The sequence below is a fragment of the Ranitomeya variabilis genome, chromosome 7, assembly GCF_051348905.1.
Source record: "Ranitomeya variabilis isolate aRanVar5 chromosome 7, aRanVar5.hap1, whole genome shotgun sequence".
Lineage (NCBI taxonomy): Eukaryota > Metazoa > Chordata > Amphibia > Anura > Dendrobatidae > Ranitomeya > Ranitomeya variabilis.
Window position 1 is genome coordinate 132,455,484 of NC_135238.1, and position 24,936 is coordinate 132,480,419.

The 24,936-nt window shown below is 43.2% G+C and overlaps 1 long non-coding RNA gene across 1 annotated transcript; it reads right to left on the reverse strand.

The window, feature by feature from the left end:
• Window positions 1-2,368: 2,368 nt before the first annotated feature.
• LOC143786384 (uncharacterized) lies at window positions 2,369-10,670 on the reverse strand. Its single transcript, XR_013218280.1, has 2 exons — window positions 9,785-10,670; window positions 2,369-4,563 (listed from the first exon to the last, which is right to left on the reverse strand). It is a non-coding gene; the product is annotated as an uncharacterized LOC143786384 (long non-coding RNA).
• Window positions 10,671-24,936: the final 14,266 nt, after the last annotated feature.

Below are 24,936 nucleotides of genomic sequence, written 5' to 3' on the forward strand. Positions count from 1 at the left end.
GTCCATCCTCTTCCCCTCTTGGTGCAGGATTCTTTTTTGTGGCCAAGAAGGACGGATCTTTGAGACCTTGTATTGACTATCGGCTTCTGAATAAAATCACTGTTAAATTTCAGTATCCTTTGCCTCTGTTGTCGGACTTGTTTGCCCGGATTAAAGGTGCCAAGTGGTTCACCAAGATAGATCTTCGTGGTGCGTACAACCTTGTGTGCATTAAGCAGGGAGATGAATGGAAAACTGCATTTAATACGCCCGAAGGTCATTTTGAGTACTTGGTGATGCCTTTTGGGCTCTCTAATGCTCCTTCAGTGTTTCAGTCCTTTATGCATGATATTTTCCGGAAGTATCTGGATAAATTTATGATTGTTTATCTGGATGATATTCTGTTTTTTTCTGATGATTGGGACTCGCATGTAGAGCAGGTCAGGATGGTATTTCAGGTTTTGCGTGAGCATGCTTTGTTTGTTAAGGGCTTAAAGTGTCTCTTTGGAGTACAGAAGGTTCCCTTTTTGAGGTATATTTTTTCCCCTTCTGCGGTGGAGATGGACCCAGTCAAGGTCCGAGCTATTCATGATTGGACTCAGCCCACGTCAGTTAAAAGTCTTCAGAAGTTCTTGGGTTTTGCTAACTTCTACCGTCGTTTTATCGCTAATTTTTCTAGCGTTGTTAAACCTTTGACGGATATGACCAAGAAAGGTTCTGATGTTGCTAACTGGGCTCCTGCAGCCATGGAAGCTTTCCAAGAGTTGAAGCGCCGGTTTACTTCGGCGCCTGTTTTGTGCCAGCCTGATGTCTCACTGCCCTTTCAGGTTGAAGTGGATGCTTCTGAGATTGGGGCAGGGGCTGTTTTGTCGCAAAGAGGCCCTGGTTGCTCTGTAATGAGACCATGTGCCTTTTTCTCTAGGAAGTTTTCGCCTGCTGAGCGGAATTATGATGTTGGCAATCGGGAGTTGTTGGCCATGAAGTGGGCATTTGAGGAGTGGCGTCATTGGCTCGAGGGTGCTAAGCATCGTGTGGTGGTCTTGACTGATCACAACAATCTGATGTATCTCGAGTCTGCTAAACGCCTGAATCCTAGACAGGCCCGCTGGTCATTGTTTTTCTCCCGTTTTGACTTTGTGGTCTCGTATTTACCAGGTTCAAAGAATGTGAAGGCTGATGCTCTTTCAAGGAGCTTTGTGCCTGACTCTCCTGGAGTCGTAGAACCAGTTGGTATTCTTAAAGAGGGAGTTATCTTGTCAGCCATTTCTCCGGATTTGCGACGTGTGTTGCAGAGATTTCAGGCTGGTAGACCTGACTCTTGTCCACCTGACAGACTGTTTGTTCCTGATAAGTGGACCAGCAGAGTCATTTCCGAGGTTCATTCCTCGGTGTTGGCAGGGCATCCGGGAATTTTTGGCACCAGAGATCTGGTGGCTAGGTCCTTTTGGTGGCCTTCCTTGTCACGGGATGTGCGGTCATTTGTGCAGTCCTGTGGGACTTGTGCTCGAGCTAAGCCTTGCTGTTCTCGTGCCAGCGGGTTGCTCTTGCCCTTGCCTGTCCCGAAGAGGCCTTGGACACACATTTCCATGGATTTCATTTCAGATCTTCCGGTGTCTCAGGGCATGTCTGTCATCTGGGTGGTATGTGATCGCTTTTCCAAGATGGTCCATTTGGTATCTTTGCCTAAGCTGCGTTCCTCTTCCGATCTGGTTCCTTTGTTCTTTCAGAATGTGGTTCGTTTACACGGCATTCCTGAGAATATTGTGTCTGACAGAGGATCCCAGTTTGTTTCCAGGTTCTGGCGATCCTTTTGTGCTAAGATGGGCATTGATTTGTCGTTTTCGTCTGCCTTTCATCCTCAGACTAATGGACAAACGGAGCGAACTAATAAGACTCTGGAGGCTTATTTGAGGTGTTTTGTTTCTGCAGATCAGGATGATTGGGTGACTGTTAGAAAAAATGTATCTTAGTGAGGATTGAGAAGAAAAGCAAAAATAGAATTGTTTGGATAAAACAGAACTCATTTAATGTCCATTCAAAAAGAGTGATTACAAAAATGAAGAAAAAGTAAATTATAAGTTCATTGCACACAAATTCAAGTATTAGGTTAAAAAGAAAATGAAAACAAGCATTGATCTTACATATGGTCTTGTGTGATGATGTGTTCGTCCATGTAGAGAGGCTCAAGGTATGAGGACTCCACCACATGCTGAGAAGAGACGGTTTATATACAAATCCGTCCCATAGGCTTTCATGGGTTTCTATTTTCTCCTACATAATATCCATATAAGGTAACCCAGTTCCATGCCAATGGTCTATACCATAAAAGTAGATTCCAGAATATTCCTTATCTTAGTTACACTTGTTTACCGGCTAGAAATAACGCTAGACATCCAAATATAGGTTGGGCTTCACAAACACCCTCTAGCTTTTGACATGCAGAGGACAGATGGTCAATGACAAGACCTTCAGAAACTGTATCATACACTTTCCCTATACCCTTGGTTCTTTATTTGATTTCATGTAATTATCCATATGTAAGTGATTATATATATTATTATTGGATTTTACATTCCCCCCTGATTATGATTTGAGAATATCATAATTAACCCTAAAATCTTTCTCTCACCATTCGTATCACATTCATTCTTTATTCTGAAAACCTTGTATTAACATGTCTCGAATGTCACCTGAGTTTTGAAAACTAAAATTAGATTAGAGAATTATATTTTTCTTTTCAGCATTTCTCTTAAAATGTCATCTTCCTTTTTCATTTCTGTCTTTATCTTTTTATAAATGTTCTTAATTTTACACATAATAACTATTTGATATATTATACACAGCAAAACTATAATAAATATAATAACAATTGGATTAGATAATACATTTCCTACTGCCATCTTCGTTGAAGACTGTGACCAACTAGTTACTGATTTTCCTAAATTTTTCCACCAAGATGAGCCTGACATACTTGTCCATTCATGTTCAATATCATTTAAATTCCCTTGCTCATGTCTGAATACAATTTCAGCTTCTTTTAATTGTTTTGTTAACAAATGTAACAAACCCTTGTCTTTCTTTATCTCATTTGTCCACATATTCCAAGGAAAATTATTTATTTGGGACAAATTGAACTGTATTGGAAGGATTTTTAGGTTTCTTGAACCTATTAATGTAATATTAATACTTACTTCCTTCTTTGAGAGAGTTTTCACATTTCCCTCGATACAATATAAACCTATTGTCAGATTTTCAGCATGTACACAAGATGGAAAGTATGCAGAAACAACTTCTTTCTCTGACATAACTTGGAAACAAATCTTATTAGCGCTTACTGGTGTCACCAAGTCATGGATCGTGTGTACATTCTCAACTCTGGCATGACATGAGGTATGATTATTGAAACATGAATGATAAATGACTTTATCCTGTCCAGGTAAACACATTACCTTAGAAACAAAATTTAAACATGAAGAAATGTCTAATTGTTCAGTGTTTGTTCCGTCAAATGCAAAATCTGTGTACTGTAATTGATAATATAGCAATTGTGTGTGACTAACAGGAATTCCCAGAACAGTTATAGGAACTAGGGTTTCTTCTCTTCCCGACACTGGAATCAGTGATGTTCCTACACAAATATCCTGGTCACATCCTAACCACTTATTTACCCACAAATCTGTATGATTTAATGCAAAACTATATTCTGTAGGCAAATTTCTCATTAGTCCTAAAGGAGTAATTCCACTTTGTAAGGCTTGTGCAATCATTTTTAGATTGGTGGAATATTCAATCTGAATTTCTAGACATGTTTTGGCCACTTGAGATTCCTGTTCACTTTCTATTAATGCTAAAGTAGCATCTTGTAGATGTGAGACAGAAGACCCCAATACAGAAGCAGTAGTCAAAACCATTTTCTCAAGAACTTGATTCAAACTTTTCTGAATCTTTACTCCTTTACCTCCGATATACCCAATATTTTCCAAATCTGATTTAAGTGTATGTATGTCCATAGTGTTAATTAGACTTCCTACTGTACCTAATCCCCCCAAAATTCCTTCCAACACTCCCCTCTTACTTCTAACTTGTGTTGGAGTTCTTTTCCCAAACCATTGTTCTATTCCCATTTCCATATTAATGAGATGTGATTGACATTGAATCTCCTTGTAACTGTATAAACCCAGTCTTAGGTCCTGTAGTAGCATGTAATATTATGTCAGTGTCGTGTATGAAGTGTAGCTCAATACAGCATTTCACCCCATAACCCATGCAGATGTTTCCAGTAATATCTACTGAATTGTCCGGTATGTCTTCATCTTTAAGGTTTTGTAAACTTGATCCTCTTGGTTTCCTCGAATGTAGAGTTCTTCTGAAAGGTTCATTCACTTCACTAGTGTCTGTTTCACGATGTAAGATGTCTTCTGCGTAGATCACAGTTGAAATAGTACATAGCAGCAGAAATGCGATTCCCATCAGATAGTAACTTTTCCTGGGAACTGTCGTCTTTTCTCGAAGGATTGGTGTTGAATCCCTTCCATCAAGGTCATGGTGTTCCGTATTCCAGCTCTTATTGGAATTAATTTCTTCCTAAAAGAAATGCAGTATCATTATTTTGCAATATACAATTTGCATTGATCAACATGTACCCACACTCTTTGTTGCCTGCGGGTATTTTTAACCACGTTTGATGCTCGTTGCACAAGAATCATAACTTGTCCCATGGTTTCAATGATATCAAAGGGACCTTCCCAGTTACTTTCCCAAGGTCCATTCTTCCTGAAAGTTTTGATCATCACCTGAGCCCCTTTTTTGAATTTAGACTCATATGGTGGCTCCATTCTCTGCATTCTTGATGCAGCATGAGGAAGAATTGTTTTCAAATTTTCCTGCAACAATTGCAACCATTTGGACCTTGCAACAGCATCTTTTTGAGATGTAGACAAAAATGGTTCATGTGGAAAAATCAATGGCATTTTTCTTCCTGTCATTAGTTCAAAAGGAGTGAACTGAGTTGTGGAAGAAGTTGTTCCTCTCACACTCAACAATACAAAAGGTACGGCATCAACCCAAGTATTGCCTTTGTCCAATAGCATCTTGGCAATTCTGGATTTTATTGTCCTATTCATCCTTTCCACAATACCAGCAGACTGTGGATGGTAAGGTACATGGAACTGTTGTTGTACCCCTAGAATAGTACAAACGGCTTGCATGATTTTTCCTGTAAAGTGACTTCCTCGATCAGAGGAGATCATTCTTGGGATCCCCCAAGTACAAAAGACATGATTAACTAATGCTCTAGCTGTAGACAAAGCATCATCTTTTCTGACAGGTAAAATTTCAACCCATTTGGAAAAAACATCTACCACAACCAATGCATACCTGAGACCATTTTTACCTGATGGTAACGGACCAATGTAGTCGATTTGTAGTGTAGACCATGGACCATCTGCAGGTGCGGTTCGGAGTAGTGGCGGTTTCTGTCCTTTTGGTCTTGGATTAATTTGGGCAAAAATGAGACATGATTGGACAATACTTTGTACTGTCTCTTCCATCTTTTCCCAGTAAAATTTCTCTCTGAGAATGTCTAACAATTTCTGTTGGCCCAAATGACCCAAACTTTCATGATTATATTTTGTGAACTCAGCCTGTAGATGTTTTGGTACAACAGGACGCAACTCCCCGTTTAAGTCATGACACAAAACCCCGTTTTCACAAACAAAGGGAGGTTTTGGATCAACCCGGGAAGCAACAAGAGATGTGTCTTTCTCCTGTTCTTCCGCAAAAGAAGGGATATGCGTGTCCGTTCTTTGAACTGCTAAAAGCTCAATAGTCTCTGGTTGAAACACTTCTTCTCCTGACAGGGCTGCCTCTTTGGCTAACCTATCTGCTGTAGCATTTCCTACAGATAATTCATCATCAGTTTTTTTATGGGCTGGTACTTTGACAATAGCAAAACCATTAGGGGTTTTTGATGCTATTTTGAAAATTGTTTTCAGTGTGTCACTATGTACAAGAGTCTTATTTGAAGAATCTACATAGCCTCTTTTTTCCCAAACTGGCAAATAATCTGTCAGTGATCTAACAACATAGGAGCTATCACTGTAGATTACAATGGGACACTGATCATCAGCTTCGTTCAGCTGTAGCACCATTTTCACTGCTTCTAGCTCTGCCCTTTGAGCTGAAAAATGACTTGGTAATTTGTGTTTTACTACCTGTTCTCTTTTAGGATAAAAAATGGAATATCCTGCATAGTAATGTCCATCTGCATAAAATCTGGAACCATCAACAAAAATTGGTTCATCTGTTGCCTCTGCCTTCCGTCTGAAAAGCGATGGACATGGATCCTGAAAAGACTGCAAACAATCATGAGTTTGTCCTTCATATTGCATCAACTGAGGAAGAACATATTTGGCTTTGTAATCTACCTCAATTTGTTTGGGAGACAATGACAATAACCAATGAGCAAATCTCTGATGTGACACACCTGGGATATTATTCTCAAAGAGAAGTTTTAGTGTAGAATGAGGAGTTTGCAAAGTAATTTTGTTGAACCCAACAATGTGTTCAGTTGCTTTGACTGCAAAGTACACACCTACCAGGTGTCTTGCACATGTCTCAAACCCTCTTTCAACAGGTGAGAGAAGCTTAGAAAAATAGCCCAAAATTCTCCACTCTTCTTCTTGCAACTGCAGCAGCACAGCAGACACAGAAGTCTCTGATGTGTGCACTTGCAAAGCAAATGGAGCCGTAGGATCTACTGTGGACAAAGCAGGTGCAGTTTGTAAATTCATTTTCAATTGTTCAAATGAGGTTTGTTGTTCATCACCCCAAGGACCAAAATACTCACTATTTTCAAATTTTAAAAGATCATACAAAGGCCTGGCTTTGTCTGCAAAATTCTCAATGAACTCCCTTGAAAAATTTATAAGACCCAAGAAATGTCGTACTGCCTTGTGTGATGTTGGAACTGGCAAAGAAGCAATTGCATCGATCCGTTCCTGCAATGGTTGTCTTTTACCTGGGCTCAACAATACCCCTAAGAATCTGACCTCAGTCTGCAGCAATTTGACCTTTTTTGTGTTCAATTTCAACCCTGCATCATGCAGCAGCTCAAACAACTCTTTCAGAAGTGAAACATGTGACTCCTTATCTTCTGTGGATAGCAAAATATCATCCACATACTGTAAAATACAGTCAGGCCTTGAAAATTTAGACAATACCTTTGCCAATGCCTGATGAAAGATGCTCGGTGACAAATGAGCTCCCTGAGGTAACCTGCAAAACAGGTATTGCTCATCCAAGAAAGTAAAAGCAAACTTGTATTGACAACTCTTTTCAAGAGGTATACTGAAAAAACCATTACTGATGTCTAGTACAGAAAAGTATTTTGCCTTTGCATTCAACCTTGCCATCATGTCATGAGTATCTGCAACAATGGGTGCTACATTGGGAGTATGTTTATTAAACATCCGCAGATCCAATATCATCCGATAAGAACCATCAGATTTCAAAACACACCACAAAGGATTGTTACTTACAGAATTGGCCTTTCTGATGACACCTTGTTTTAACAATTCCTGTATGATCTTTGACATAGACTCAATTGATTCTGGAGGCAATTTATACTGACGCTGAGGTGGGGGATCACGCCCCTCGACATTTACAATTACATCTTTCATGGTCCCTACTTCATTCCTGAACTGAGCCCAAAGAGAAGGAAAAAGCTGTACAATTTCTGTCAATACTTCGTCACCACCAGTTTCAGGCCACAGATGATCTGTTGACACAACATCATTTAAGCAAATACTTCCAACATGGCTATAATCACTAGGATCAATGACTACAGGTTTACAACCATTAGAATCCTTCCAGATCACCTGATTTCCTAGATCAACAACCCATCCAAATTTCTGCATAAAATCCGTGCCAAGTATATTTTCAGAGTCACAACAATACCAAATGTCAATTCCTGCTTTGAAAGAACTAGGTATTTCCAATATCACATCAGTAACTAAGGTTGCTCTAGTTCCACCTTTTCCACTAAAACCAACAATTGTACAAACTGGTGAATCTGGTTGTAGCTTCAGATCAAGATTTGTGACGCTTAACTGAGCTCCTGTATCAATGAGAAATACAACATTCTGTCCTGCTAGATTTACCTTGACAAATGGTCTTCCACATTCATCTAATGTAACTTGAGTCACAAATTCCAGTGGATGAGGTGTTGGAATTGTCTGTGATTGTCAGAAAGATGAAGGAGAAGGGAGAAGTCCAGTGTCCTTCTTGAAAGCACTTGGCATTCTATTTCTGGACTCAGTCTCCTTAACTGTCATCTCTCGGATCTGTCTGATTAATGGTGCATATGGAGACTGCGTTTGTCTGTTGTCAGTGTGAGTGGGGGCATTAGACTGTAATGGAGGTGCAGAAGGTCTGGTGGATAATTTTGGCATGAGACCGTTTTCCCTTCCAAGATTACCTGTCCCTTGTGTACCTGTCTCTGATTCTGCTCTCAAGAATTTTCTGCATTGCCACTTTAAGTGTCCAGGTATACCACAGAAATAACAATGGATATTGTTTCTTTGTGTAGTATTTTTACCTCTTTGTTCTACGTAATCTCTGCTCTTGAATGTTACTGTGGGTCTAGGTTTCAGCTGACTATCCTCTTTTTCATGAATTACTGCTATTTTAGCCTTCACCTGATTTTGCTTCATGGATCTCCTTACTCTGTCGATAAAAACTGTTGCTTCTTGCAATGATGGCTGAGTACTAGCCATTTGTTCTGAGGCAGGATCCAAATATTTGAACTTTTTCACAAAAAATCTGATCATGGATGTTGGTTCCTGATTAGGCCCAATTTCCATCACCATTCTATAGGCCTGCTCAAATTTTACCAAAAATACAAATGGATCCTCATTAATATTAGTTTTTAATTGTTCCAAAATTTCAGCATTCGGAGTGGCCTCTCCCGTGATGTAAGAATTTAATTGCCTAAGTCTGTCTTCTCTTGTACTATGTGTCAATTCATGATTCTCATTTAATCTGGGTGTGGTCTGTAACCTTCTTCCCATATGTGAGGGTAACCATACTTTGAATATCTTGTTTTTCTGTTCATCATTAAGATTGTATTTGTCTGTGTTTGATTCAAAAATGTCTGCATTGTAAAAGGCATCCATCTTGTCATTGAATTTTGGAATGTCTTTTGCAATTTTCATTAACTGATCGTGTATTTTTAGATTAATGCGTGCAGCTCTGTCATGGAATTTTTTCCGTTGTAATTCTTCTGCATGTAAATCTACTGATTCATCTAATTCTTGTGTGTCAGGTATAAATGATGCAGAAGCAGCATTGTCTTCTTGGTCTTTTGATCGTGTAACAACAGAAGCTTTTTTAATATCTTGTCTCAATTTGGACAATAATTCTGTTCTGGTATCAATTTGATCTTCCAATTGTTCAATATGTTCAGACAATATCAAACAATTTGGACAGTCAAAGTAATCTCCATCAGCTTCTTGTGTGACACCTTGTATGTCAGTATGATCAATGTCTTGTGTAATAGTACATATTTGTGTCTGTGTTTCAGTTTTATCAAAAACTAAATTATTGTACACTCGGACCATGTGCATTACATTCTGCAGCTTCCTTTGCAACTTTTTTACAGAAAAAAACTTCTTATCAATTTTAAGATTCTCTGCTTCACATTGGTTATACAGACTAGACCATAATTGTGCATTTGTATGGCTATGAACAAACTGAAACTGTATATTACTCTTCTTAGAAAATTCATGGATAAACTCCATTCTCTTACCTATGGAATTTCTTTTCCTCCTGGATTGGTCCAATAGTCAATGGAAGATCCTCTGTCTTTATGGATCCTTCAGAGCTCCGTATATGGGACTTGCATCACGTATCCTCACTTCTGTGTGTAGGTTCAGTCTGACTTTTGTAACACGATATAGTAGAATTTCTGTGCCTTTTAACAACTCAAAACAGGTGTTTTAGCAACCTCCCCCCTGAAAAGGCTGAAATTCCTCACGGAAAAGACAAAAAATCAGATCTGGCTATGGCTCGCCAAAATGTTAGAAAAAATGTATCTTAGTGAGGATTGAGAAGAAAAGCAAAAATAGAATTGTTTGGATAAAACAGAATTCATTTAATGTCCATTCAAAAAGAGTGATTACAAAAATGAAGAAAAAGTAAATTATAAGTTCATTGCACACAAATTCAAGTATTAGGTTAAAAAGAAAATGAAAACAAGCATTGATCTTACATATGGTCTTGTGTGATGATGTGTTCGTCCATGTAGAGAGGCTCAAGGTATGAGGACTCCACCACATGCTGAGAAGAGACGGTTTATATACAAATCCGTCCCATAGGCTTTCATGGGTTTCTATTTTCTCCTACATAATATCCATATAAGGTAACCCAGTTCCATGCCAATGGTCTATACCATAAAAGTAGATTCCAGAATATTCCTTATCTTAGTTACACTTGTTTACCGGCTAGAAATAACGCTAGACATCCAAATATAGGTTGGGCTTCACAAACACCCTCTAGCTTTTGACATGCAGAGGACAGATGGTCAATGACAAGACCTTCAGAAACTGTATCATACACTTTCCCTATACCCTTGGTTCTTTATTTGATTTCATGTAATTATCCATATGTAAGTGATTATATATATTATTATTGGATTTTACAGTGACATTCTTGCCGTTGGCTGAGTTTGCCCTTAATAATCGGGCTAGTTCCGCTACTTTGGTTTCGCCTTTTTTTTGCAACTCTGGTTTCCATCCCTGTTTTTCCTCGGGACATGTGGAGCCTTCTGACTGTCCTGGGGTAGATTCCGTGGTGGATAGGTTGCAGCAGATCTGGAATCATGTGGTGGACAACTTGAAGTTGTCACAGGAGAAGGCTCAGCGTTTTGCCAACCGCCGCCGCGGTGTGGGTCCCCGACTTCGTGTTGGGGATTTGGTATGGCTGTCTTCTCGATTTGTTCCTATGAAGGTCTCCTCTCCTAAATTTAAGCCTCGCTTCATCGGTCCTTACAAGATATTGGAAATCCTTAATCCTGTGTCCTTTCGCTTGGATCTTCAAGTGTCGTTTGCCATTCACAACGTGTTCCATAGGTCTTTGTTGCGGCGGTACGTTGTACCTGTGGTTCCTTCTGTTGAGCCTCCTGCTCCGGTCTTGGTTGAGGGCGAGTTGGAGTACGTGGTGGAGAAGATCTTGGATTCTCGTCTCTCCAGGCGGAGGCTTCAGTATCTGGTCAAGTGGAAGGGCTATGGTCAGTAGGATAATTCCTGGGTGGTTGCCTCTGATGTGCATGCGGCCGACTTAGTTCGTGCCTTTCACGCTGCTCATCCTGATCGCCCTGGTGGTCTTGGTGAGGGTTCGGTGACCCCTCCTTAAAGGGGGGTACTGTTGTGAATTAGACTTTTTTGGCTCCCTCTTGTGGTCACTGGTGATATGACTCTGGGATTGTCTTTCTCAGTTTGGCACCCACCTGGGTCGTTAATCCAGGGGTGTTGCTATATAAGCTTCCTGGATTCTCAGTCCAGTGCCTGGCATCGTTGTAATCAGATCCTTTCTGTTTGCTCCTGTCTGCTGGTCCTGGTTCTTGCAAAATTAAGCTAAGTCGTGCTTCCTTGTTTTTTGGTTATTTGTATGGCTCTTATTTTCTGTCCAGCTTGTACTAAATGTGATTCCTGATATTGCTGGAAGCTCTAGGGGGCTGGTATTCTCCCCCCGGGCCGTTAGACGGTTCGGGGATTCTTGAATATCCAGCGTGGAAATTTTGATAGGGTTTTTGCTGACCGTATAAGTCATCTTACTATATTCTGCTATTAGTCAGTGGGCCTCTCTTTGCTAAATATCTAGTTCATTCTTACGTTTGTCTTTTCTCCTTACCTCACCGTTATTATTTGTGGGGGGCTTGTATACAACTTTTGGGGTCTTTTCTCTGGAGGCAAGAAAGGTCTATCTTTTCCCTTCTAGGGTTAGTTAGTTCTCCGGCTGGCGCGAGACGTCTAGAACCAACGTAGGCACGTTCCCCGGCTGCTGCTATTTGTGGTGCTAGGATTAGATATACAGTTAGCCCAGTTACCACTGCCCTATGAGCTGTTTTTTTATGTTTGCAGACTTGGTATGTACTTTTGAGACCCTCTGCCATTGGGGTCATAACAAGCACCTACAGGACCTTAGCTGCAGTGTCTGATCATTTGACCCTCAATCTCCACTGAGAGATCTTACTCTGGGCATGCTCAGAACGAGAAAAGCAGGACTTGGTCCCAGAAGCGTCTGCTCGCCGCTGTCCAGCACTGACTTCAATGGCAGAAGCAGGAAAAGCAGCAGCAACTCTCTGTACAGAGTCAGACTGAGCGAGACGCTGGGACCGACGTCTCCGCTGAGCAGACTCCACTGCGGCAGGAGAAGAATGGGAAACCGCAGCGGAGATGGCCCAAGATTCCCCCTGTGCAGAGACGGGAACTCGACCCCTAACACACAAAACTCTTAATAACTAAAATTTTACCAAAAAACGTAAGATCCCTCAAACTCCAAAAATGTAACTTACGCTCCACTCTCTCTCTCACATCCACCCAGCTTTCCTCTCCATCCAATTTCTCTGAAAATTTCACACCCAAAACCTTTATCGATCCACTCACCACATTCACTCCAGCATCATCGCTCAGACTCCTCCCCCCAAAATTCTTACACTCACTCTTCTCCCAATTCACTTTAAAAGCAGATGCTCCACAAAAAATAGAAACCAAAAACTTCACACGCCGTACCGAACACTCTGAATCACACAGCACACACACATCATCCATATAACCACTCATCTTCCACTCTCTCCCTCCACCCCCGGGTACTTGCACACCCCAAATCACCTTATCTTTTCTTAACAGACATAACAAGGGCTCAATAGCGCAAATAAAAATGATAGGGGACAAAGGACACCCCTGCCGTACACTCGAAAATACATTTACTCTCCTCCCCACATTTCCATTCAAGAACACACAACTATAAATATTCTTATACAAACTTCTCACTCTCTCAACAAACTCAGAAGGAAACCCCATCTTCACCAACACACATTAAAGAAAAAAACCATGCGCCAATCTATCATACGCCTTCTCAAAATCCAAACTCAACACATACACCCCTTTCTTATGATTCATGCAGTCCCACAAACAATCTCTCAACATACACAAACTTCCATGTATTCGTCTTCCAGGCACCGCACAACATTGCTCCTCACCCACCACAGTCCCAACCACGCCACGCATCCTGTTAGCCAAAAGTTTTGCATAAATCTTATAATCGCAATTTAGCAATGTGATCGGCCTCCAATTTTTTAGATTTTTCAAATCACCTTTTTTTGGCAATAACACAACCACCCCTGCACGCATACCATTTGCCACCTCTGCATTCACCCACATATACTTTCATACATCCACAAAATCCTTCCCCATCACATCCCACATCACACGATAAAATTCCACCTGTAGACCATCCTCCCCGGCGTTTTATTCAACGCCATGCTACACACCACCTTCCATACTTCTTCACCCGTCACATCACCCATCAAACTTTCCCTTTCTATCCTATTCAAACTATTTTCCAAAACACTCAACACTAGGGTTGAGCGAAACGGGTCGACCATTTTCAGAAGTCGCCGACTTTTGGCAAAGTCGGGTTTCATGAAACCCGACCCGACCCCTGTGTGGGGTCGGCCATGAGGTCGGCGATCTTCTGAATCTGGTATCGGAATTCCGATACCGAGTTCCGATATGTTTGCAATATCGGAAATCGGTATCGGAATCCACATTTAAGTGTAAAATAAAGAATTAAAATAAAAAATATTGATATACTCACCTCTCCGACGAGCCCTGGTAGTAATCGGCATCTTCCGTTCCTAAGAATGAGCGCGTTCAGGGCCTTAGAAGACGTCACGGCTTTGTAATTGGTCGCGGCGGCCCACGTGACCGCTCAGCGACCAATCACAAGCCGTGACGTAATTCTCTCAGGTCCTAAATTCCTCATTCTAGGAATTTAGGCCATGAGAATTACGTCACGGCTTGTGATTGGTCGCTGAGCGGTCACGTGGGCGGCCGCGACCAATCACAAAGCCGTGACGTCATCTAAGGCCCAGAACGTGCTCATTCTTAAGAAGAACGGAAGATGCCGATTACTACCAGGGCTCGTCAGAGGGTGAGTATATCAATATTTTTTATTTTAATTCTTTATTTTACACTTAAATATGGATCCCAGGGCCTGAAGGAGAGTTTCCTCTCCTTCAGACCCTGGGAACCATAGTATCCCATTGCACTGCATTGGGTTTCGCGTTTCGGCCGACCCCGACCTCGACTTTTTTATAGGATCGGACGATTTCACTCGACCCGACTTTTGAGAAAGTCGGGTTTCGTGAAACCCGACCCGATCCTATAAAAATAAAAGTTGCTCAACCCTACTCAACACCTCACCCTCTAAACCTTCATCCCTCCATTTCACAGTGTACAAATCATCATAAAACCTTGCCACTTCCTCACACAAGTCCGCGCCACTCACTTCATTTCCATCCATCCCATTCAAAACACTCATACTCTGTGTCTTCCCAAAAACTTTTTTAAAGAAAAAACGTGAGCACTTCTCATTCTTCTACAAATTCTCTAATTTGGCCCTATACACAATACTCCTCCCTCTTTCTAACAAAAAATCATTCACTTCTTTTTTCACTTTCACTAAACCTTCACTCACATCCATCCCTCCCGCCCTTAACTTATACAACACAATCAGTCTTGCATTTAAAAAACAAACCTTTCTCTCTTTGCAGCCGCACACTTGTACCCGAGTTTTTTTTTTAAAAAAAACTCTTGGTTTTCCATTTAACCCATTCCCACCATCCACACACATTTCTGAAATCACTCCTGCACCCACACCACTCTGCATAATGTCTTTCATACTCCTCTCTCACCCCCCCTCCTTCCAGCAAACTCACATTCAACTTCCACACACCTTTCCCCGCCACTTCATTAACATGCAAATCCAATTCACACTTCATACACACATGATCCGAAAAAAACACACTCTCCTGTGCATAACTAACAGGAATCAGATTTTTTTAAACAAAACAATAGTCCAATCTAGACTCCACCCTCCCACTGTCAGAAAAAAACGTATTTAACAACGGAGTTATCTTGCATGCCCGCTGCATATCCTTTAAACCAAAATCACTCACCATATCCATTAACACTTTCCCTGACACATCGACATTCACCCTTCCCACATCACAGTTCATATCACCCACTATCACAACAGGCACTCTTCCTGGAATAAAAAACTTTATTTTTTCAAGTAAAACTCTACGCTCCTGTTTATCCACAGGCGCATATACTGTACATTAATAACGCAAAAACAAACATTTCTAAACTCAAAATTAGCCAACACACACCTTCCAACCTCAATCACCATATAATCACACAAACTCACATCATTTCCTTTCACCAAAAAACCCACACCATCATTTTTATTACAGGCACTCCCTGACCACACAGATGCGCCATGAGGCCATTCACTCCCCTTCACACCATCCACAATCCCACACTCCTGCAGACCAAAAATTCCTGCATTTTGGGTTGCAAAAAAATCCAAAATGGCCACCCGCCGCAACCCGTTTTTAAAAACCCTCACATTTTGTGATATGATTACAAAACCCATCACATACACAGAAACAAAAACTACTAAAAAAAACAACCTACAAACATGACATTACTCAACTTACATGAAAAACAAAAAAACAAAAAACATTTTTAAAGGCAAATGCTATGTACAAAAACACCAAGCTACTGAAATAATAGCACATAACTACACAGCACTGCCACTGTCCTCCTCCACTATCTGCGCTGAGCAGCTTTTAGAGCCGCTGCCCTCCATACACTCCTCCACACGCGTCTTCTTCTGCCCAACCTTCCTCTGGGTTCCTCTACCTTCACAAACCTCAGAGTCACAGATTTCCCCACCACCCTCCCTGGGACACTTTCGACCTCCAGGCTCCTCTTCTGAGGAAAAAATGCCAATGTTTCTTGGGTCAGACTCAGAAATCAAAGACGCAGCCATCTCCTCCACCCCAGAAGTGTCAAAATCCATCAAAACACCCAACTCCTCTGCTTTGGTAACTGGGGCCTCCTTTTTTTTCTTTTTCTTTTTATCCATAGCACGCTATTCATGCTTTTCGGCTCTCCAGAATAACTTGTCCTCCAGCTCCTCCTTCCTCCTTTCAGCCTCCTTGTCCTCCTGCCATCTATCCCGCCGTCTCTCAACCATAGAGGGTGGAATTACCTCAGCGCTTTGCTGTGCAGATGCCTCGCTTTCTTCCCACTTCCTCTCCTCCTCCCATTTCTTGACCTCCTCCTCTCTCTTTTTTTCCTCCTCCTGCCTCCGCTCCTCCTTACGTTTCTTTTCTTCCTCCTCCCACCTCTCCTCCTCTCTAGTTGGCCTCCTTGGCTCACCATATGGACAGTCCTTATACAGGTGCCCTGTATTACCACACTGGTCACATTCACGTGGCATCGGACACTGAGCCGCCGCATGGCCTTCTTGCTTACAGTTACGACAAACCATGCTCTTCTCACACGTGTTCTGTAAGTGCCCAAATTGGAAACACTTCCTGCAGTATAGAGGCTGCCCTGCATACGACAGAAAGCCCCTATGACCCGCCACTGAAAAGTTCGCTGGGGGAAGGGTGAAACCTCCCAAACAACTTGGGTCTTTCCTCAGTTTCACACGAATCACATATTTACAATTAAAAATGCCCAAACAATTTCTCTGTTTCTTTCCACTTTTCACATATTTGCAGTACCTAGCCAGGAACTGCTCCAGCAGCCTTACTTCTGTGTAAGGATTATACACGGTAAGGCCGGCGTCACACTCAGTGTATGTAAATACGGTCCGTTTTTTAAGGCCGTAATACGCAGAAAAGTCCCCAAAATAGTGATCCGTATGTCATCTGTAGGAAGGGTGTGTCAGCGTATTTTGCGCATGGCATCCTCCGTATGTAATCTGTATGGCATCCGTACTGCGATATTTTCTCGCAGGCTTGCAAAACCGACATCTAATGGATTTATGTGCTCAAATGCCATTGAGACACACATATATATATACTGTACTTATATTTAATTCAGCGCGATATATGTGAAAAGCCGGTAATTCAATTGCCGGCTTTTCATTTCTCCTTCACAAACCTGACAGGATATAAGACATGGTTTACATACAGTAAACCATCTCATATCCCTTGTTTTTGCATATTCCACACTACTAATGTTAGTAGTGTGTATGTGCAAAATTTGGGCGCTGTAGCTTGTAAAATAAAGGGTTAAATCACGGAAAAAATTGGCGTGGGCTCCTGCGCAATTTTCTCCGCCAGAGTGGTAAAGCCAGTGACTGAGGGCAGATATTAATAGCCTACAGAGGGTCCATGGTTATTGGCCCCCCCTGGCTACAAACATCTGCCCCCAGCCACCCCAGAAAAGGCACATCTGGAAGATGCGCCTATTCTGGCACTTGGCCTCTCTCTTCCCACTCCCGTGTAGCGCTGGGATATGGGGTAATGAAGGGTTAATGTCACCTTGCTATTGTAAGGTGACATTAAGCCAGATTAATAATGGAGAGGCGTCAATTATGACACCTATCCATTATTAATCCAATAGTACGAAATGGTTAATAAAACACACACACATGATTACAAAGTATTTTAATGAAATAAAGACACAGGGTGTTGTAATATTTTATTAGACTCTTAATCCACCTGAAGACCCTCGTTCTGTAACAAAGTTAAAAAAACAAACAACAATATTCCATACCTTCCGTTGTTATGTCCCACGATGTAAATCCATCTGAAGGGGTTAAATCATTTTACAGCCAGGAGCTGTGCTAAAGCACTAGCTCGTGCCTGTAAAACCCCGGGTACTGAATGGAAAGCAGGGTGACCTGTAGTTACCTTGAGTCGTGGTGAGGCACCCTCTGCTGGATGTCCTCATATGAACTCGAGCGTGGGAACTTTTCCAAGGCTCCAGTTCATGAGGACATCCAGCAGAGGGCGCATCACCGCGACTCAAAGTAACTACAGATCACCCAGCTTTCCTTTCAGTACCCAGGGTTTACAGGCAGGAGCGAGTGCATTAGCACAGCTCCTGGCTGTAAAATGATTTAACCCCTTCAGATGGATTTACATCGTGGGACATAACAACGGAAGGTATGGAATATTGTTGTTTGTTTTTTTTTTACTTTGTTTCAGGACGATGGTCTTCAGGTGGATTACCAGTCTAATAAAATATTACAACCACATGTGTCTTTATTTCATTAAAATACTTTGTGTTACATGTGTGTGTGTTTTATTAACCATTTCGTACTATTGGATTAATAATGGATAGGTGTCATAATTGACGCCTCTCCATTATTAATCTGGCTTAATATCACCTTACAATAGCAAGGTGACATTAACCCTTCATTACCCCATATCCCACTGCTACACAGGAGTGGGAAGAGAGTGGCCAAGTGCCAGAATAGGCGCATCTTCCAGATGTGCCTTTTCTGGGGTGGCTGGGGGCAGATGTTTGTAGCCAGGGGGGGCCAATAACCATGGACCCTCTCTAGGCTATTAATATCTGCCCTCAGTCACTGGCTTGACCACTCTGGCGGAGAAAATTGCGCGGGAGCCCACGCCAATTTTTTCCGCAATTTAACCCTTTATTTTAGCAGCTACAGCGCCCAAATTTTGCACATACACACTACTAACATTAGTGGTGTGGAATATGCAAAAAAAAAGGGATATGAGATGGTTTACTGTATGTAAACCATGTCTCATATCATGTCCGGTTTGGGAAGGAGAAATGAAAAGCCGGCAATTGAATTACCGGCTTTTCACTGACACCGCTGCGTATTTCTCGCAAGTCACACTGCTGGTCTGTGTGTAATCCGTATTTTTTTCGCCCCCATAGACTTTCATTGGCGATTTTTTTGCGCAATACGGTGACAAACGCAGCATGCTGCGATTTTGTACGGCCGTACAAGACCGTATAATACGGATCAGTAAAATACGGCTGATAGGAGCTGGGACATAGGGAATCATTGGGCTGTGTGTTATGCGTATTTTACGCAGGAAGTTTATGCGCTCATACGTCCGTAAAACTCGCCAGTGTGACGCCGGCCTAACAGTCACTACTTTCTCCATGAGCCCAAACAGAGGCTCCACCCGCACTCCCTCCAGGCAGGTCACCATCATGGCTTCTGAACCACTCAAAGACAGTTAGACAGCAAGGCTCACTCACAAAGGTAACGTCATATATACCTTGGTTGTGAAATTCATTCACACTGAAAATATCAGTCCGATGAGCTCCAGCCTTTCCCTCCAGCAGGTCACGAACCACATATACCACGTTATTTTTGGCACCATCCTCCACAAACACACGAATCGTATTCTTAATAAACATCTTCAGTCTTCACTGCCGATACGAATACCGCAGAAGAAAATTAGCAGCACGCTGCCAAGACATACTCGCCCCCTCTGACCGAGACACAAGCCAAAAGGCCAAGAAGCAGTTCCACCCACAGACAGCTGATTCGGGGTATTTGCCCCTCATCAGTGTGGAGTAGGAAACTGGCTATTAGGAGCAGTGCCTAGTAGGGTTGTGCGATACGGATCGGTCATTTTCAGAAATCGCCGACTTTTAGGCAAAGTCGGGTTTCATGAAACCCGAACCGATCCTAGTGTGGGATCGGCCATGCGGTACACGATCAGAGCGCCAAAGTCGCGTTTCGTATGATGCTGTTACCGCTGTTTTTCATCCAATGAAGGAGGACGCAGAGTGTGGGCAGCGTGATGACATAGGTCTCTGTCCCCACCATCTTAGACAAGGGCATGGCAGTGATTGTCTTGCTGTCTGCGGCGTCACAGGGGCTATAAAGGAGCGTGCACGCCGACCGCCATCTTACTTCTGCCGATCTGAGCATAGGGAGAGTTTGCTGCAGTTAGTCAGAAGCAGGGACAGAGTTAGGGAGGAAATATAAACCCCCAAACCGCTTGTGCTGGAGCGATTTTCACTGTCCCACACCACCTTTTTGTGCAGGGACAGTGGAGGTCGTATTTTAGTGCAGCAGCTGCATAGCTGTGTGCACGGTGCTGTGCAAACCAACTGCTTTTTTCAAAGCAAAAATCCTGTTGCTCCTTTCTGCACAGTTACCTGTCTTGTTTAGTTGTCCACACTTCTTTGTTCTGAAGTCCTTTTTATTGCTGCCATACTTGTCCTGAGATCATTGTAGGGACTAGGGAGCGTGTTATTGCAGTAATTTTTTTTTTTTTTTAATAATAATTACAGCCACTTTCTGCCTCATTCATAATGTTGAGTTATACCACTGTGCCAGAGTTGTGGTTCAGTTTCTCCCCCCAAAAGTGAGATAGTAATTCTCACACAGTTTATATTCTGCTGTACTGCTAGTGTGTCATATATCAGGCAGCCACTTTCTGCCAGGTTCATAGTGTTGTGTTATACCACTGGGCCAGAGCTGTGGTTCAGTGTCTCCCCCCAAAAGTGAGATAGTATTTCTCACACAGTTTATATTCTGCAGTACTGCTAGTGTGTCATATATCAGGCAGCCACTTTCTGCCACGTTCATAGTGTTGTGTTATACCACTGGGCCAGAGTTGTGGTTCAGTGTCTCCCCCCAAAAGTGAAATAGTATTTCTCACACAGTTTATATTCTGCTGTACTGCTAGTGTGTTGTATATCAGGCAGCCACTTTCTGCCACGTTCACAGTGTTGTGTTATACCACTGGGCCAGAGTTGTGGTTCAGTGTCTCCCCCCAAAAGTGAGATAGTAATTCTCACACAGTTTATATTCTGCTGTACTGCTAGTGTGTTGTATATCAGGCAGCCACTTTCTGCCACGTTCATAGTGTTGTGTTATACCACAGGGCCAGAGTTAGGGTTCAGTGTCTCCCCTCAAAAAATGGAGATTCAAATTCTCACACAGTGTATATTCATCTGTACTGCTAGTGCGTCGTATATCAGGCAGCCACTTTCTGCCACGTTCATAGTGTTGTGTTATACCACAGGGCCAGAGTTAGGGTTCAGTGTCTCCCCCAAAAAAATGGAGATTCAAATTCTCACACAGTGTATGTTTAGCTGTACTGTTAGTGCGTCGTATATCAGGCAGCCACTTTCTGCCACGTTCATAGTGTTGTGTTATACCACAGGGCCAGAGTTAGGGTTCAGTGTCTCCCCCCAAAAAATGGAGATTCAAATTCTCACACAGTGTATTTTCAGCTGTACTGCTAGTGCGTCGTATATCAGGCAGCCACTTTCTGCCACGTTCATAGTGTTGTGTTATACCACAGGGCCAGAGTTGGGGTTCAGTGTCTCCCCCCAAAAGCAAGTCATCTTTCAGGCAAGCTACGTGTCAGCAGCGGAAGGTGGGGCAAAAGAATGTGAAATCCATGATTGGTTAATTTAAATGAAGGTTAGCTAATCAACATTTTTGGTAGCCAGACGTGTCCTTATTTCGGTCATTATTGAACCAGCAGCACTGAACACTCTTTCTGAAAGCACACTGACAGCAGGGCAATCGAGGTCCTGTAATCCATATTCTGGCAATTCAGGCGAGGTGTCTAGTTTAGATGCCCAGTAATCAAAGGGGAATGACCTGTGAGGGAGAACATCTATAAGGGCGGAAAAGTAGTTTGTAACCATACTGGACAAATGCTGTCTCCTGTCACTTTGAATCGATGCAGCTGTCCCTGTCGTGTCAGCGGTCATTGCAAAATCATTCCACAACCTTGTCATAAAACCCCTCTGTCCAACTCCACTTCGGATTTCTGCACTTTCAGCACCTCTGCCATGTTGCCCCCTGCAACTCGTGTGAGAACCATCACCGCCGCTGTGTGCTGGGAATGCCTGAACCAAACGGTCTACAAGAGTTGCTTGTTTGGTAGCCAATATTTGACCTAGGTTCTCATGTGGCATGATATTTTGCAGTTTTCCTTTATATCTTGTATCCATGAGGCAGGCCAACCAGTTGTCGTCATCTGTCATCATTTTAACAATGCGGGGGTCCCTTTTTAGGATACGCAAGGCATACTCAGCCATGTGGGCCAATGTTCCAGGTGTCAATTAACTGTTTCTGCTGGGTTGAGGACCACTTTCTTGCAAATCAACATCACAAGTGTCCCGCAATAAAGCTGTACCAGACCCAGCAATGCCACCAGTTTCTATTGCCACCTGAGAATCCTCCTCCTCCCATACATATTCATCCCCATCATCCTCCTTCTCATCCTCTTCGTCCGACAATTCATCCTGGACAGTTCCCTGAGCAGACAATGGCTGACTGTCATCAAGGCTTCCCTCCTCTTCGGCTGCAGACGCCTGCTCCTTAATGTGCGTCAAACTTTGCATCAGCAGACGCATAAGTGGGATGTTAATGCTTATGATGGCGTCGACCACTGCACACCAGACAACTCCATGTCTGCCATCCAAGTGCCTGCCCGTGTATCCTCCCACAAATTAATTACAGCACGCCTCTGTTCGCACAGCCTCTGAATCATGTGCAGTGTGGAGTTCCCACCTTGTTGCAACGTCGATTATTAGGCGGTGCTAGGGAAGATTCAGCGATCGCTGATGGTTCAGCATACGGCTGGAGTGTATGGGCATCCGGCAGATGTGCGAGGAAAGTCTTCGCACCTTCAGGAGCAGGGCTGGTAACTTTGGATAATTTTTGAGGAAGCCCTGCACCACCAGGTTAAAGGTGTGAGCCAGGCAAGGTATGTGTTTCAGTTCTGAAAGGGCTATGGCAGCCATAAAATTCCTTCCGTTATCACTGAATACCTTGCCTGCCTCAAGATGTACACTGCCCAGCCATGACTGAGTTTGTTGCTGCAAGTACTCCACCAGTACTTCCGTGGTATGTCTGTTGTCTCCCAAACACTTCATTTGAAACACAGCCTGCTGACGCTTACGACTAGCTGTTCGATAATGGGACACCCCGTGTGCAACACTGGCAGCTGCGGATGGAGTGGTAGGGCGACTGCGCTCTGTGCACGAGCTTTCGCTTCTGGAGGAGGAGGAGGAGGAGTGGCGAACGCCTTATGCCAACTGTTTCCTTAGACTGTGGGATAGGCTGAACTGTCCCACTATGGCTGCCCCCTGTGGACCCTGCATCCTACACATTAACCCAGTGCGCCGTGATGGACACTTAACGTCCCCGGCCATGCCTACCGGTCCATGCATCTGTTGTGAGGTGCACCTTTCCACTAACTGATTGCCTCAAGGCATGGACAATGTGGTCTTTGACATGCTGGTGGAGGGCTTGGATGGCTTTTCTCGCAAAGAAGTGGCGACTGGGTAGGTCATAGCGTGATACTGCGTGGGCCATCAGGTCTTTGAAAGCTTCGCTTTCAACCAAACGGTAGGGCATCATCTGTAATGAGATTAGTATAGCAATGTGTGCGTTCAAATCCTGTGTACGCGGATGAGAGGATGAGTACTTTCTTTTCCTAACGAGAGTCTCTTGTAGGGTGAGCTGGACTGGAGAGCTGCATATGTTGGAACTAGCGGTGGTGGTGGTGGACATGGCGGATTGAGAGAGAGTTTGTTATGGTATTCTTGTTGTTGGCCTACATACAGTCTTTCCTACCAATAATCTTGTGATTCCCTGACTGCTTTGGCCTTACGACGATACCTCCACATTTGACGCTGGTGGTGTCCTAACCCGTGGGCTTACAGTGAGGGAAGCAATGTAGCATTGCTGACTACCTTCATTCCGAGCAGGTGCACCAACGTTACGGGATGTTTGGTAGTTAGTCCAGGCTTGCAAGTGCATGCTGGTTAAATGTCTAAGCATGCACATTGTATTTAAATTTTGAAGATTCTTCTCTCTGCTAAAGGTCTTTGAGCATTTCTTACAGATAACTTTTGACTGATCATTCTGATCTTGGTAAAAAAATTGCTACACTACACTCTTCCTACTATCGAAAACCTTTTCAGGCATTGTGCGCTGTGCTACTTTCACTGAATGGCCACGCTCTCCTAAAACTGTTTTTGTTTTTCGCAAACATTTTTGGCCTGATACTGGCCTGCCAGATGACAGCTGTTGCAATGTAGATGGCTGCTGCGGATCATCCTCCTCCGCTTCTGAGCTAGTGGCAGCGGCACCCTCTTCCCCCAATGGCTGCCAATCTGGGTCAACAACTGGGTCATCTATCACCTCCTCCTCAATGTCATGTGCACCTTCCTCAGTGTCACCGTGTAAGGTGCTATAGCGTTCGGGACAGGGCACCATAGTCTCATCAGGGTCACATTCTGGCTCAGTAAACTGCGAGGGCAATGTAGTGATCAGAGTCAAAGGAACAGCATCACAATCTAGCTGTGGCTGTGCATTAGTGCACTCCGTGTCCGATTCTTCTTGTAATTGGCAGTGTACAATTTCCCTTTCTAACCCAGGCACGGTATGTGTAAAGAGCTCCATGGAGTAACCTGTAGTGTCGCCTGATGCATCCCTCACTTTTGGTTTGGGAGAAGGACACAAGGAAACGTCTTTTTCCTGATCGGGAGCATCCACTGACGACTGGCTGCTCTAACATTTAGAACTTTGGGAAGAGGAGGCGAAAGAGCTAGAGGGTGAGTCAGCAAGGAAAGACAACACTTTTTCCTGCTTCTCCGGCTTTAAAAGCTGTTTTCCTACTCCCAGGTAAGGGAGCCTTCGAGGCCTTGTGTAGCCAGACGATGACGCAGGCTGAACACCTCCAGCCTTAGGTGCTACTGTGCTTTTGCCACTACCACGAGATGCAGCACCACCAGCACCATCAGTACCAGCTGGCAACCCCCGCCCACGGCCTCTTCCACCAGACTTCCTCATTTTTTGGAGGGAGACACTGAACCACAACTCATATTACACCGTCGTAATATGAGG